The sequence below is a fragment of the Somniosus microcephalus genome, chromosome 5 (assembly GCF_052327205.1).
Source record: "Somniosus microcephalus isolate GS21.2 chromosome 5, FLI_Smic_1.0, whole genome shotgun sequence".
Lineage (NCBI taxonomy): Eukaryota > Metazoa > Chordata > Chondrichthyes > Squaliformes > Somniosidae > Somniosus > Somniosus microcephalus.
This window is the reverse complement of record NC_140991.1, coordinates 204,154,447-204,167,503: the sequence shown is the minus strand read 5'-3', so window position 1 is coordinate 204,167,503 and position 13,057 is coordinate 204,154,447. Positions and strand designations below refer to the sequence as shown.

Sequence of the window (13,057 nt, the reverse complement as noted above, 5' to 3'; positions counted from 1 at the left end):
ACGTCTGGCTACAAAGCAAAATAGTAAGACTCGTGAGGGACAAAGGGAAGGGAATAAAGCTCGAGCAAGGTTTTTTGTGTTTTCTGTCTGGCCTGTAGTAGCATCCATCTCAGCCAAGCGTGTTGCTTCTACCTCATTACATCAGCCTGTACGTTCATCTGCTACAAGGCACTTTGCAAAGTGGCCCTGAATTTATTTGGGGTTCTGCCAAATTCCCAGCATAACTATGATGGAAGTCTGGCAGAACCCACCAGAAAGCAACAATGACCTGGATATACTGGGTCTCTGCCATTTTCTGGAATTTTCCTGTCAGCCTTGTAAGGGGCAAAAGCTCCACCCGCCTGTTACAAGACTAATGACATTGTGGGCAGCGCAGGGCTGGAGGCTGGTATATCAAGTTAGATGAGTCGTACCCTCCCTCCACACTGGCATAGGTAGGCACCACTGGGGGGAGGGGTGGTCAAGCAATGGGAGTGGCTTAGTCCCTCATAAAATAGCCCTGGTAACGCCCCCGCCAATGGTGGGCAGGCACCGGCTTTTCCCACTGCATGAGGCCGATGGGTAACAAGATCGCCCTGTGGTGGCATGTACATCCACTAATCCCATATAAAGTGGGTATGGTAGCATAGTGGTTATGTTACTGGCCTTGAGTTCAAATCCCACCATGGAAGCTGGGGAATTTCAATTCAGTAAATTAAATATATCTGGAAACAAAAGCTAGTGTCAGTAATGGTGACCAAGAAACAACAGGATTGTTGTAAAAACCCATCTGGTTCACTAATGTCCTTTAGGAAATTAAATCTGCCGTCCTTACTTGGTCTGGCCTACATGCGACTCCAGATCCACAGCAATGTGGTTGACTCTTAAATGCTTTAACAAGCCACTCAGTTGTACGAAACCGCTACAAGGAAGTATACGAAGAACAAATAAAACCAAACGGACCACCCAGCATTGACTTAGGCACAGGACACGACAAAGGCACACCCAGTCCAGTCCACCCTGCAAAGTCCTCCTCACTAACATCTGGGGAATTGTGCCAACATTGGGAGAGCTGACCCACAGGCTAGTCAAGCAACAGCCTGACATAGTCATACTCACAGAATACTTTCAGCCAACATCCCAGACTCCTCCATCGCCATCCCTGGGTATGTCCTGTCCCACGGGCAGGACAGACCCACCAGAGGTGGTGGCACGGTGTTATACAGTCGGGAAGGAGTGGCCCTGGGATTCCTCAACATTGACTCCAGACCCCATGATGTCTCATGGCATCAGGTCAAATATGGGCAAGGAAACCTCCTACTGATTACCACCTCCCTCAGCTGATGAATCAGTACTCCTCCATGTTGAACACCACTTGGAAGAAGCACTGAAGGTAGCAAGGGCGCAGAATGTACTCTGGGTGGGGGACTCCAATGTCCATCACCAAGAGTGCCTTGGTAGTAGCATTACTGACTGAGTCCTGAAGGACATAGCAGCCAAACTGGGCTTGCGACCGGTGATGAGAGAACCAACACAAGGGAAAAACCTACTTGACCGCGTTCTCACCAATCTACCTGTTGCTGATACATCTGTCCATGACAGTATTGGTAAAAGTGACCATCGCACAATCCTTGTGAAGACAAAGTACCGTCTTCACACGGAGGACACTCTCCATCATGTTGTGTGGCACTACCACCGTGCTAAATGGGATAAATTCAGAACAGATCTAGCAACTCAAAACTGGGCATCCACAAGGCTGTGTGGGCCATCAGCAGCAGCAGAATTGTATTCCACCACAATCTGTAAACTCATAGCCCGGCATATCCCTCACTCTAGCATTCCCAACAAGCCAGGGGACCAACCCTGGTTCAATGAGGAGTGTAGAAGAGCATGCCAGGAGCAGCACCAAGCGTACTTAAAAATGAGGTGCCAACCTGATGAAGTTACAACATAGGACTACATACATGCTAAACAGCGGAAAAAGTATGCTACAGACAGAGCTAAGCGATCCCACAACCAATGGATCAGATCAAAGGCTCTGCAGTCCTGTCACATCCAGGCGTGAATGGTGGTGAACCAGTAAACAGCTAACTGGAGGAGAAGGCTCCATGAACGCCCTGTGATGAAATAACTCTGTGTTCTGGATTGTCTGTTGTTGTACTTGTTAATGTCTGTAAATGTTTTACAGGTGTAACCACTAATGTTCCTCCCTCGCTCCGCCTTTATGGATCCTCCTGATTGGTGTGAGTCTTATTTATAAGAGCTGGGTTTTACTCATGAGGGCTGGGTCGGTGATGAATGATGGTTGCCCTGTGTTAACTTGATGCCAAGATTCTTACTTAATAAAAGCCTTTAGTTTTAAGTTGTAACCTCATGGATTCAGGCAGTTATTTGGCACATCACACCCCCATCCTCAAAGATGGCAGAGCCCAGCATGTGAATGCAAAAGATAAGGCTGAAGATTCGCAACCATCTTCAGCCAGAAGTGCCGAAGGGATGATCCATCTCGGCCTTCTCCGGAGGTCCCACCATCACAGATGCCAGTCTTCAGTCAATTCAATTCACTCCACATGATATCAAGAAACAGCTGAATGCACTGGATACAGCAAAGTCTATGGGCCCTGACAACATCCTGACTGTCGTGCTGAAGACAATGTGGAAAATTGTCCAGGTATATCCTGTCCAAAAAAGCAGGACAAATCCAATCCGGCCAATTACCGTCCGATCAGTCTACTCTCAATCATCAGCAAAGTGATGGAAGGTGTCATTTACAGTGCTATCAAGCGACACTTACTCACCAATAACCAGCTCACCGATGCTCAGTTTGGGTTCCACCAAGACCGCTCGGCTTCAGGCCTCATTACAGCCTTGGTTTAAACATAGACAAAAGAGCTGAATTCCAGAGGTGAGCTGAGAGTGACTGTGCTTGACATCAAGGCAGCATTTGACCAAGTTTTTTTTAAATTCATTGATGGGATGTGGGCGTCGCTGGCTGGCTAGGCCTGCATTTAGTGCCCATCCCTAGTGTGGCATCAAGGAGCCCTAGTAAAACTGAGGTCAATGGGAATCAGGGGAAAACTCTCCACTGGCTGGAGTCCTACCTAGCACAAAGGAAGATGGTTGTGGTTGTTGAAGGCCAATCATCTCAGCCCCAGGACATCGCTGCAGGATTTCCTCAGGGCAGTGTCCTAGGCCCAACCATCTTCAGCTGCTTCATCAATGACCTTCCCTCCAACATATGGTCAGAAGTGGGGAAGTTTGCTGATGACTGCACAGTGTTCAGTTCCATTCGCAACTCCTCAGATAATGAAGCAGTCCGTGTCCACTTGCAGCAAGATCTGGATGACATTCAGGCTTGGGCTGATAAGTAGCAAGTAACATTCGCACCACACATGTGCCAGTCAATGACCATCTCCAACAAGAGAGAGTCTAACAACCTCCCCTTGACAGTCAACAGCATTGCCATCACCGACTACCCTGCCATCAACATCCTGGGGTCACCATTGACCAGAAACTTAACTGGACCAGCCACATAAATACTGTGGCTACAAGAGCAGGTCAGAGGCTAGGTATTCTGCGGCGAGTGTCTCACCTCCTGACTCCCCAAAGCCTTTCCACCATCTACAAGGCACAAGTCAGGAGTGTGATGGAATACTTTCTGTTAAGTCTGTGTGTTCCAGTTGTATTTAAGATTAATTACTGACACAGACTACAAGAATAACGTTTCAACAGGTCTTTACTAGTTGGAGGTCAGGGCTATACTAACAGCAATATCACTACACAGTACTTATATACCGGTGGTCACCACCGGTATTACGTATACAGCAGCCAGAGAAAGTAGTACATCTCTTAAGGTGGAACAGGCTTAAGTTCTCTTAAGGTGGAACAGGTTACATACACCACAATCCTCCCTTTTTAGCTTAACAGTCATATCCCCATTTAACATAACATAATAACATATATACATATATAACTTCAGGTATAAACAGTTCAAAGGTTCAGTCTCTCAGGAGGCCTTCTGATTCGGGTTGGATAACGCCTTTCGGTGGTCTCTGATTCTTGTTGCTGAGGTGACTCCTCTAGTTGGTTTCCTATGTATTGGACGTCATCATCAGGTACATTCCCTGCCGAGGTAGATGCTTCAGGTTCATTAACGTCTTCCACAGTTGTCTCTGTCGCAACCATGGGTTCGACCCTTGCTCTCGATTCTACCAGTTGATCCGCATGACGCCTTATCACATTGTTACCAATATCTACTGTGTACATCAGAAGTCCTTGTCTGGCCCGAATTGTTCCGGACTGCCATTTTTCATTTCCATAGTCCCTTGCCAACACTGGTTGTCCTACGTTGAAACTTCGAGTGGTCTTGTTATTAATATGCCGGAACTGTTTGTTTTCCACTTCCCTCCGCACATTTGGTTTTAACAAGTCCAACCTGGACCGCAACCTCCTGTTATAAAACATCATGGCAGGACTTTGGTTAGTTACTGCATGAGCGGCGTTTCGATATGCCATTAGGAAATTGTCCACCTTGTGTTGTAGCGGAATCTGATCATCGTTCATGGCCTTTATTGCCTTTTTGAATGTTTGGACAAATCTCTCGGCCAACCCGTTTGTCGCCGGGTGATATGGGGCAGAGGTATAATGTTTCACCCCATTCTTCTTTAAGAATTTTTGGAATTCTTCCAACACGAACTGTGGTCCGTTGTCCGAACATATCTGTTCTGGCAATCCGTTCCTTGCGAATATTGTTCTTAACACCGCAATTGTCTTTTCTGAAGTAGTGGTATTCATCTTGATCACTTCTGGCCATTTGGAATGTGCGTCCACCGCAATTAGGAACATGGAGTCCATGAATGGACCAGCAAAGTCAATATGTACGCGTTGCCATGGGGCTGAAGGCCATTCCCATGGGTGTAGCGGTGCGATCGGAGGTGCATTTTGCACTTTTTGGCACCCAGCGCAGCTTTTCGTCAACTCCTCTATCTGTTGGTCAATACCCGGCCACCATACATAAGCCCTAGCAAGACTTTTCATCTTAACTCCCCCCAGATGACCTTCATGCAGTTCCTTTAGAACTCTTTCCCTTAACTTGGGAGGAATAATCACTCTTGTCCCGTACATCAAAGTACCATGGCAGACGGACAGCTGGTCTCGCCTTGCCGAGAATGCCGGTAACAGAGGATCACCATGTGTTGGCCATCCCTTCACTGTCACCTCGTAGACTCGGGACAGTGTCGGGTCATTCCTGGTTTCTCTTTCAATACTTGCATTGGTGACTGGTAAACACTCGATGATGGTCAAATGAAATAACTCAACAGGGTCAACCTTCATCGTCTCTTCTTCTTCAGGTAGTGGCAGGCGCGACAGCCCATCAGCATTGCCATGCTGCTTTGTACCTTTGAATTCTATTTGATATTGATGTGCCCCTAGGAAAAGGGACCATCTCTGGAGTCTCTGTGCTGTCATCACCGAAACACCCTTCTTAGGGTTAAAAATGGATACCAACGGCTGATGGTCTGTCAGAAGTGTGAATTTTTGGCCCTGCAGGTAATGATTAAACTTCTTCACTCCCCATACAAGGCTGAGACCCTCCCTATCGATCTGCGCATAGTTGCGCTCAGCGGAGGTCAATGATCTGGATGCAAACGCGACTGGCCTTTCCGTGCCATTTGGCAACTTGTGTGAGAGTACTGCCCCAATACCATATGGAGAAGCATCACAAGCCAACCAAATAGGCAGTGTCGGGTTGAAGTGAGCCAACACTTCCTCTGAGGTGATCAATTCTTTGCTTTTGCGAAATGCCTTCTTACAGTTTTCGCTCCATTCCCATGGTACCCCCTTCTGTAAAAGAGCGTTCAGCGGGTGCAGTACCGTGGATAGATTCGGTAGAAACTTATGGTAATAGTTAATCAATCCTAGAAACGACCTCAACTGAGAGACATTATCCGGAGCGGGAGCCTTTACAACTGCCTCTATCTTGTCAGGAGACTTATGAAGCCCCTCCCGGTCAATGACATGACCACAGTACGAGATCCGCTTCTGGAAGAACTCACATTTCTGCCGATTAACTCGAAGTCCATACTCTTTCAGTCTGTTGAGCACCAGTTCCAAGTTTGCGAGGTGTTCTTCATCACCATCTCCTGTAATCAGAATATCATCCAGGTAACATTGTGTGCCTGGAATTCCCTGTAATCCCTGCTCCATGGCCCTCTGCCAAATTGCTGGAGCCGATGCCACTCCAAAAACCAGCCTATTATACCGGTACAAACCTCTATGCGTGTTGATCGTGAGGTACTGGCGTGACTCTTCTTCAACCTCCATCTGCAAGTACGCCTGCGCCAGGTCTATCTTGGTGAAGTGTTTCCCGCCAGACAACGAAGCAAAAATATCCTCAATCCGCGGAAGCGGATACTGCACCGTGTGAAGCACCGGATTAACGGTGATCTTGAAGTCTCCACAGCTGCGAACCTTCCCTGGTTCTCCTGGCTTGTTGCTCGAAGGACGTTTCATAACAGGAACAATGGGCGTAGCCCACTCACTCCAATCTACCTTAGACAGTACACCTGAACGTTCTAGCGCTTCCAGTTCCGCTTCTACAGCAGGTCGTATTGCATAGGGTACCGGTCTGGCTTTGAAAAATTTTGGGTGTGCATGTTCATCAATCTTGATGTTTGCCGTAATTCCTCTCAGTGTTCCCAGTCCCTGCTGGAACACCTCTTTAGCATCATCCAATATTCTGGACAATCGTTTAGGTTTGACATCTGTTTCCCCGGAATCTACCGTTAGTGCCTTTAAGGAGTGCCAGTCCATATTCATTTTCCTAATCCATTCCCGTCCCAGTAGTGGTGGACCTCCTTCAGGTAGCACATATAAGTCCATTACTTGGCTTTCTTTGCCCTTGTGGACCACTTTTACCTCTATCTTTCCGATGGGGTACACTCTTTGCCCCGTGTATGTTTTCAATATAATCTCCATATCCCGTAGGGGAATATGTTGGAATAACCTTTTGTAATCTTTCTTATTCATGACCGTCAATGCCGATCCAGTGTCCAATTCCATCTTTACTTGGACTCCTGCTATCTGAAGAGTGACCCAAATTGTCTGGAGATCTGCATCCTTACCAACGTTGTGTACTCTTAAGCTACCCAGTTCATTACTGCTGGCGTCTGAATCTGACTTCTGTTCATTCGAACTGTTCTTTGTCACCTTGTGTACCTTTATGTATTTTCCTTGCGGTGACTTTTTGTTGCTGGTCTTCTTTCCTGACCGGCATACTTTAGCTATGTGGCCAAGCCTGCCACACGTTCTGCATTCTTGGTTTTTAAACCAACACTGGTTCTGATCGTGTGTTGTCTTTCCACAACGATAACATTTTACAGTACTCAAAACCAATTGATTTGTACTGAGTTCCGGTGACCGTAGCTGCATTACTGCCGTGCCTCTCGCTGCGGCTTCGTGTGATGCTGCCATAGTGACCGCTTTCTCAAGCGTCAGCTCATTCTCCTCGAGCAGTCGCTTTTGTGTATCTTCTTTTAATAATCCACACACAAATTTATCTCTTAGCGCATCTGTTAGTCCCGTTCCAAACTGACAGTACTTTGCTAGCTTACGCAATTCCATTAAATATTCAGCATTGCTTTCATCTTTCAGCTGATTTTTGCTGTAAAATTTAAATCGTTCCGCTAGCATCAGCGGCGTGGGGTTTAGATGATTTCTCAGGACAGTAACAATCTCCTCGAACGTCTTCTCCACCAGTTCATCTGGTGATAAAAGGTGTTTCAATTGCCCGTATGTCTTCGCACCCATTAAGTTTAATAAAGTTAGTGCTTTCTCATCATCTGGGATTTTATTTGCTTTACAATAATTTTGTATGCGTTCTACATACGTGGCCCAATCTTCGATGTCGCTATCAAAGGTATTAATGTTCCCATGTTTAGGCATCGTTGCAATTTTTTTTTTTAGTGATTTCCCTTTTTCCAAGATGGCGGCTTCCCGCTCTTGTCTTCGTCCTCCGCCTACAAAATGGCGGTTTCCCGCGCTTGGCGGTCTTTCCCGCGCTCGCCTTCTTCACCCGCTGGCTGCAATGGCGTTTGGCGTGCCGCTGCTGCTCCCCTTTCCCAGCGGTTAGTAACTCCCCCGACGCTGTCTCCGCTTCACCGCGGCTCCCTCGGGCATTCGCGCTTCCCCGATGTCGCGCCTCGCAGCCCTTCTTGCAGCCCGGTTATTAGCACCGGCTGCGTTCGCCTTCACCGCGGCTCTCGCGCCTTCAGTCGCCCCAGACGCTGCGCCTTTTTGGCCCGAATGCGGCCCGGCCCTTATCACCAGCCGCGATCGATGTCCCCGCCCTTATTCCTCCGTCTTCCCTCCCCGTCTGTACAGCCAACGCGGCCGACTTTCTGCTCGCGTCGCTGACCGGCTTACCCACCACCGAGGTAGAAGGAAGATAGCTGACTGCCGCTGATGGAGGCTTCGAGTTCAGGATATCTTCTGCACTCCGGGTTCTCGATGCCTGCCGCGCGACGTGTCTTCCAGCAGGGTGATGAGGGTGGATGCCTCTCTTCGACGCCCGTTCTGTGGACGAAGCCGCCGTGGATATAAACTGCCACAGGGTAAGAATCAGACTCGTCGCCACTGTTAAGTCTGTGTGTTCTAGTTGTATTTAAGATTAATTACTGACACAGACTACAAGAATAACATTTCAACAGGTCTTTACTAGTTGGAGGTCAGGGCTATACTAACAGCAATATCACTACACAGTACTTATATACCGGTGGTCACCACCGGTATTACGTATACAGCAGCCAGAGAAAGTAGTACATCTCTTAAGGTGGAACAGGCTTAAGTTCTCTTAAGGTGGAACAGGTTACATACACCACACTTTCCACTTGCCTGGGTGAGTGCAGCTCCAAAATCACTCAAGAAGCTCGACACCATCCAGGACAAAGCAGCCCGTTTGATTGGCACCCCATCCACCACCTTAAACATTCACTCCCTCCACCACCGGCGCACCATGGCTGCAGTGTGTACCATCTACAAAATGCACTGCAGCAACTCACTAATGATTCTTCGGCAGCACTTCACAAATCCGCAACCTCTTCCACATAGAAGGACAAAGGCAGCAGCGCATGGGAACACCATCACCTCCAAGTTCCCCTCCAAGCCACACACCATCCTGGCTTGGAAATATATCGCTGTTTCTTCATAGTCGCTGGGTCAAAATCCTGGAACTCCCTACCTAACAGCACTGTGAGAGTACCTTTACCACACGGATTGCAGCGGCTCAAGAAGGCAGTGCACCGCCACCTTCTCAAGGGCAATTAGGGATGGGCAATAAATGCTGGTCTTGCCAGCGACTCCCACATCCCGTGAACGAATAAAAAAAATTAAGTGTCCTCCCACTGACTGTGCAAACTCCAGCAGGGTCAGCACTGGAGGGCACCGGCAGGATCATGGCCCATAGATTTTCAGGGCCAGTATAACTGAGCCGTTTAGGCACCAGAATTTCAAGAACAATGCCAAAAGTAATAGTAATTCTGCATAGCTTTAATCAGGTCAAGGCATGTGAGGGATTTGGGATTCACTAAAAATGACCAGCCTAGTCATTGAAGCTGCTTTCTAAAAGAGGAAACTTTTGTTCATTATTGATGGCATCAAAATCCGTATCAGTCAGCATTGTCATATGGGTTAAGATGAGGTTCGTGCAATGCAAGGGCCTCCTGAAAAGTAAACTACACAAGACAGATAATGTGCCTTTACTAAATAATTACGTTAACATTAGATTTTGACAGCATCCAAATGGCTAAAAGCTTTTGCTGATCTCCCAATGCTCTCAGGAAATGTGATTAGTTTGGAGAGAAGGGACTAGTTTTGGTTATATTTTGACCTGAATATGGTTTAATTAGATTGACAGCACTCTACCCTGATTATACGATCAGTTTAAAGCTCTCTGTTTTCTTAGTTTATCTCTAAATAAAACTTGCGCTTCATTCAAACGTGAAAACTGATTATTGGATGGGATTCAACCAAGCAGTAGTCCAATGCTGTCATGATGAGATACTTTGTTAAGCACTGCATTAAAAGACACTCTAAAACTCTCTTCTCCTCCTTATCTAGGAGAATATTGCAAATGCACTTGTTCTACTAGAAGTCTGAGCCTGAATGGACCCTGCCAATGTCAATAGAGGCCATCACCCAGTAGCTGGTGTCTGCTAACCAGTACAGGTAAAAAGAACTGCTGCTTTATATCTACTTCCTAGTGGACCATTTTGCCACACTGAAACTGTCTTGTTTTGCATTATATATGTCTGCATTGATTTTTTTAAACAATCATTGCACATCTGAAAAGTTTCAGAAAGACTCAATACTTTGTGAAACATTGGAAGCCAGTAAGTTCAATTAAAGATCTAGCTGTGCACAAATGAACTATTCTGAACATTAGCAGTAACTGGTTTGGTTATCCGCTCACATTAGGGAATGCAGTTAGATACAAAATTCCCAATCTACTGTTCACAGAACACGGACAAAGGAAACAAACCATTTAGCAAAGCTGAAATAGGGAGAAAGTGACCTCGTTGCAAGACCTGTATAGAATATCACTCCCATCATACTCATTCCTGAAGCACATTGTCAGAAAATTTGATGTTTCAGGACTATCCGCCTTTTACTTACATATCTCAAAAGTTTTTAAAACAAGCTATGCATGTGGGCATCCTTTCAAAGTCTCCAAAAATGTATTTATATTAAGGATACAAGGGTAAATCCAGCTATCCTATACTCCCAGCAGGGAATTTTGCTTGAAGGGAACATAGATCAGAGAGTCACTGCTACAGTCTGATAGCCCGATATCCGACTTGTCCTTCCTTTAAGCACCCTGGCTGGGGGCACAGGATCGCTGAATTTATCCAAATTACTTTCATTTTTTTTTAAAAAGAGATTGTAAAAAAACTGATGAAGTCTATTGAAGACTACTTAAATTGCTAAAATTAATTTTAAAATGACTGTAAAAAACACTGTGAATGCCAGAAATCTGAAACAAAAACAGAATGTCAAAATAGCCAAATATAAAAATCTGGCAATGTACAATTGGTGAATTGGCATCTTGATGAAGGCTTACAGTTGAAATGTTAACTATCTTGCCGCTTCAGATACTGATCACCCTGCTGTACATGTCCAGCATTTCCTGTTTTGAATATATCTTTTGGGTAGCTTTTCTGGTATTGATATCATGGAACCCGATTCTTTAAGAACATAAGAAAATATGGAAGAAGAAAATGCCATTTATCCCTAGCCAGCTAGAAATATACTATGACCCAGAATTTGTGGTCAGCAGTGAAGCGAAGGCGATCGCTGTTGGCCCCGAAGTACGCTTCACACAAGGATCTCGCAATCTCTGTGTCAGGAACTTCATGTTTTCCAACCTTCAATTCAAATCAACGGCAGTTAATGGGGATCCCCTTGTGCAAAGTGCTGTTATAGCAACAAGCTGTCAAAGCAGCCAATCAAAAGGCAGAATTCTCACAGACAGCAAACAAGGAAGTGAGTAAGCTCTTAAAATTTTAACTTTTTAAAATAGTTAGAGAGTACAAAACAAAGATTGGGGCTCTCACATGGGGAAAAGGCAAACCTGAAATAAAGATGGACAAACTTTAAAAAAATTAACTTTTTTTTTGAAAAATTTCTTTAAAATGTTAATTTTTATTAAAATGGACAAATTTCAAACTGCACAAAATTAAAATTAGTTTTCCAGGCCCTTAACATTTGTTTAGCAGTCAATACGCTGTCAAAATTCCAGTTACACCTAATTCCTTTGGGTCTAACTTTTAGTGGAGAATTTAACAGCGTACTTACTGCGGAAGAGACAATGGGGTTGATTTTGTCGAACCTGTCAGGAAGAAGGCGGGACTTCCCCTTTCGGGTTTCTGACCCGCCTACTTCGACGTCCGGCCAATCCGCGCGATTTCCCCTTGATTGACCTTGTTGAGCCCGCCCAGCGGGCTCAGCAGGCCAATTAAGGGCCACCCGGCAACAGGTGATGTCACAGACTGAAATTTCATCTGTCAAGATTTCTGACAGGTGAAATATCAGTGTTTCACAGCTGTTTGAAGCTGTCAAACACTGACAGTCTGATTTCTAAGATGAGTCCTTCTGCGCAGACTTATTTAGAAATCTCAGCAGCACTAAAAGCTGAAGGCTGTCACTTATGACAGATCACAGCCGTTCAGCTTTCAGTTCTGGCTGAGTGCTGCACTCCCGACGGCTACAGGAAGAAAGGCTGTTAAGGTAAGTACAGGTAAGTAAAAGTTCTTTACACACTTTAGACACACCAAACACACTTACCTTTACACTCATGCACCCATCGCTCACCTGAGCGCCGACATCGCGACCCCTCCAACTCATTCAACCCGACGGCCTGCCTGCTCTAACATGGCGTGGTTTGGAGCCGTTGGGAAACCCACACGAAACCCCTCAAAATAGGGATTAGGCTAAAAACTGCCTGTTAACTACCTGTTAACAGACAGTTAATTGGCACTAATCCCTTCCCGCCTGGTTTCGGCGGGTCCCAGTGCGGGGCGGGTACCCACCGCCCCTGAAACTTACGTGGGGCGGGGTTTTGGGCAGGATGGTGTCGGGACCCCCAAAGTCGGGATTTCCTCCCCCCCCCCCCCCACACGCCTGAAACCCCGCCTGACGGCTCCCCGAAAATCTAGCCCAATGTTTTTTTTTGTCAGTTTCAATGATTTGGCTGATGACACAGATTGCTGGCTCTGTGGGGTGGGGGGGCAGGGGAGGGGCACAACGCAGCCTGTTTTGGAGCTGCCAATGACTGACTGCAACTTCAGAATATCCGCATGTGTCTGCGGCAAATCCCGAAGTTGTGGTCAGTTTCAAAGGTGGGAAGACATCAAGCGCAACCAGTTCGACATCATCCTGACCACAAATTCCAGGCCATCATGTTTTCTGTTATGGGCTCTTGCCAACCCACTCTTTATTCCAATATCTATTTCCACCCTCCCATTGTATGAAATACCTCTCTGACATCCTGGAGCAATCTTCAAAAACTGCAGGATATCTATGT

At 46.3% G+C, this 13,057-nt stretch overlaps 1 protein-coding gene across 10 annotated transcripts in view; it reads right to left on the bottom strand.

Annotated features, from left to right (window-relative positions):
- The window catches only part of LOC147117523 (RNA-binding motif, single-stranded-interacting protein 3), a 2,125,417-nt gene that overhangs the window by 434,085 nt on the left and 1,678,275 nt on the right, over positions 1–13,057 (bottom strand). The gene's annotated exons all lie outside the window — the stretch shown is intronic.